Source organism: Macrotis lagotis, chromosome 6 (assembly GCF_037893015.1).
Source record: "Macrotis lagotis isolate mMagLag1 chromosome 6, bilby.v1.9.chrom.fasta, whole genome shotgun sequence".
Taxonomy (NCBI): domain Eukaryota; kingdom Metazoa; phylum Chordata; class Mammalia; order Peramelemorphia; family Peramelidae; genus Macrotis; species Macrotis lagotis.
In genome coordinates, this window is record NC_133663.1 from 225,389,575 (window position 1) to 225,393,395 (window position 3,821).

Sequence of the window (3,821 nt, forward strand, 5' to 3'; positions counted from 1 at the left end):
ACCTGTAGCCCCAGGCCACCCAGAACCTATCAGGGATAGTTCTTTGAAATATTGGTTCCTTTTTTCTCTTTCTCCATTGCCTAACTCCCTCCTTTCAGACCAATTGTTCATAAAACTTGAATGAGATGAGTCACAAATTTTATTTCATTCAGTAATATTGAGGATCACTGGGTCTTATCATCTTCCTTGCTGTTGTACCCACATCTGAACACTCCCTTGACCTTCTAGATCCTCAGCACTTTCACCTCATCTAACCTAAACACCCAAGTTCCCTCCTCCCTTCCTGTTGGCTTTGCCATTGAACCCTTGGAAGTTCCAAGTCTTTCCATTTGCTGAACACTTATTTATGTGTTGTCTTTTCCAATTAGATTGTGAACTTTTAAAAGCAGATTTCTTTCTTTTTCTAACTATATCCTGTGTTTAGCATCTAGTAAGAATTTAATAAGTTACTCTTTTATTCATTTGTTCATTTGTTAGGCAAAGGCTTTCAATTATTGTGCCTCAAAAAATGGTAACATGGGGGTGGCTAGGTGGTGTAGTGGATAGAGCACCAGCCCTGGAGTCAGAAGTACCTGAGTTCAAATTTGGCCTCAGACACTTAATAATTACCTATCTGTGTGGTCTTGGGCAAGCCACTTAACCCCACTGCCTTGCAAAAACTAAAAAAAAATAGTAACACGGAATAGTTCACTTACTATGAGACCAGCAGAGATAAAACATCAGAAAATGGAAAGAATAGCTCAGTGATATTATCAGATAACATCACCAGTTCTGCAACATCAGATATGTGACTTGTCTAATTGTTCATGCATTCTCCAGAACCATGATTCTCTACAAGAACATCTTTTATATGTGCACCCTCCTGAATTTCAGATTTTACCACCATAATTCAGATGCAGTTTCAGTGACTGGGACCTCCCTTACCTTGAAAAATTCATTCATTCCTGTGTCCTCATGGTGAAACATTGCTCCACCATGTTGATCCATTTCTGTAAGACAGATTCCTTAGGGGTATTCAATTTTGGAGAGGAGTCCAGAGCTGGTCAATCTTCATACACTTCTTCGCTTTGCATCTGACTTTCTAGACCTTGTTAATACTATTCAAGCCTCCACACAGGCACTTTGTGTCCTCTCACCTTCTCTTTTCAGCTCTTTTTTTGTATGTTGCTTTTCTCCAATTAGAATGTAAACTTCTACACAGGAACTTTTCTTTTGCTTGTATATTTGCATTTCCAGAGTTCAACAGAGGACATGGCAGAAAGGAAATGCTTAATAAATGTCTGTTGCCTGCCTGCCTTTGCTTAGGTTTCTGATGCATGTTTTCTCCATTATGTTACCTGGTCGTATATCTTCTTTTTCTGTCCCTTCTGGACTGATCATGTCAGAACTTGTTGGGTAGTATACTTCAGGGATTTAAAGGAGTTTGTATGTTCTGTCTTTATATATAATAGCAAAATATGCTATTTGGGTCTTCTGCCTTGAACTAAAATAAACTTTGGTTTGTAAAAGTAAACACATATGGGGCAGGTAGGTGGCGCAGTGAATAAAACACCAGCTTTGGAATCAGGAGGACCTGAGTTCAGATACAACCTCAGACACTTAATAATTGCCTAGCTGTGTGACCTTGGGGAAGTAACTTAACCCAATTCCCTTAAAAAATTAAAAAAAATAAAAAACAACATATATAGGATCTTATAAGTCATGGTCTTGAGTTAGTACTGACTCATATAATGCCATGGATCTCTGTGACTTTTCTTTGTTTCTTCACAAATTTGCATATCATCCTTGTGCAGGAGCTATGCTAATCTTCTCTGTATCATTTCAATTTTAGTATATGTGCTGCTGAAGCTAACACCTTTTCTTTTTTTCTTCTTATGGGGGAGGGAGAGAGAGAGAAAGAGAAGAACTAAATATTATGATATGTATGTCATATTAAGTATATTTTTTGTTTTATATGTATATATACTATGACAAATGCATGCTACATAGTTATATATTTATGAAACATGTGTATGCATATGTAACAAAAAATCTTCCCAGTTTTAAGTCCAGTGATCTAATCTGTTGCCATGTTGAAATCTATAGAAAGATATGTCAATAAAGGAAATTAAGGGGATGGCCATCAGTTGGGGGATGGCTGAACAAGTTATGGTATATGAATGTTATAGAGTGCTGTTGTTCTATATGAAATCATGGACTTTAGAGAAACATAGAAAGAATTACAACTGATGATGAATAAAGAGAGAAGAACCACAAAAATATTGAACACATTATCAACAACATTATGAAATTATCATCTATGATAGATGCAGCTCCTCTCAGCAGTTCATTGATCAAAGACAATCCTGAGAGATCTGTTATGGAAAATGCTATCCACAGCCAAAGAAGAAACTATGGAATCTGAATGCAGAACAAAGCATACTATGTTCACTTTTTAAAACTTCATTTATGTTTTTCCTTTCTTTCTCAAGGTTGTTTTCCCCCTTAGTTCTAATTCTTCTTTCACAACACAACTAGTATGGAAACATGTTAACAAAGATAGTACATATGCAACCCATATCAGATTGTACACTGCCATAGGAAGGAGAGAGGGAAGAGAAGGTAGTAGAAAATTTTGGAACTCATAAATTTGCAAAAGAATGAATGTTGAAAACCATCTTTATATGCAATTGGCAAAAATAAAATTTAAAATAGAAATGTCAATAAAGAAAGAGAGATTAATCTGACAAGACAGTCTTAATGAATACATATTGGCTCCTGGTAATTACTGTATATTTGTACATACAAGAGGATATATAAAAATACATATATATGTATGTGTGTATACATATATATTTGTGTGCATATTACAACATATGTATGTAGCACATATATTTGTATATTCATGAATACATATCTATATATGTATATAGATATAGGTATAGATATATGATACAAATGAAGATGTGATACTCAGCAGAATCTCAGATATTTGGAGAATATCTATATGTATGGGTCAGAGATTGGAATTGAATGGCCATTCATGTATACATATTCACACATATGCTGTCAATGTTATATACATATATATGCATATAAAATTTAGCACATGTATACATCTTTAGGAGATAATGGTAGTATGGATTTTTCTTTGATGTTGTTTTAAAATATGTAATTTTATCAGTTTTGACAAAGAGTGCTTCATATGGAAACTTTGGACCACAAGGCAGTAATCTCTAGTCTGTAAATGACAGAATTAGAGTTTCTTGAGGGAGACATATCTTGAGGTCAGATAACTTCCCCACTGTCACATAGCTCATGAATATCAGATAGGACTCTGACACTGGTCTTTTGAATTCAGAGGCAAAAATCACTTTGTAGATATTCCTTTTTAAAAATGGTACCCAGAAGGCGGAACCAAGACTGGAGCAAGGTACTCTCTCCAACATATTTCAAAAATCTTAAAATTATGTCTCTAACTAAATTATTGAGAGACAGAACTCACAGAAAGATTCAGTGAGGCAATTCTCCAGTCCAAGGTAACCTGGAAAATAGTGGGAAGGCTCTGTTCCATGGGGCTGGAAGGGGGCACCACACAGCAGTGAAAGAACTTCAGCCTCTTTGGAACACTCCCAGGACTCCTGGGAGTGCCAGCTTCTAGCAGCAGAAGCAGTTTCATGACCTGTACCCCAGGAAGCAGTAAGCACAACTTGGAAGATCAGCAGGGAGACCTCTTCTAGAGAGAGTGAGAAGCTCAGACCCTTCTATGAGGCCACAGCTCTCAGCACAGCCCAGATCCCAGCAAATGGAAGCAGGACCATGGAACCACCCAGCAGGAGCCT

The 3,821-nt window shown here is 36.6% G+C and overlaps 1 non-coding gene across 1 annotated transcript; it reads right to left on the reverse strand.

Annotated features, from left to right (window-relative positions):
- Positions 1 to 1,748: 1,748 nt before the first annotated feature.
- Positions 1,749 to 1,855, reverse strand: LOC141492460 (U6 spliceosomal RNA). Its single transcript, XR_012469926.1, has one exon. It is a non-coding gene; the product is annotated as a U6 spliceosomal RNA (small nuclear RNA).
- Between the last annotated feature and the right edge of the window lie 1,966 nt (positions 1,856 to 3,821).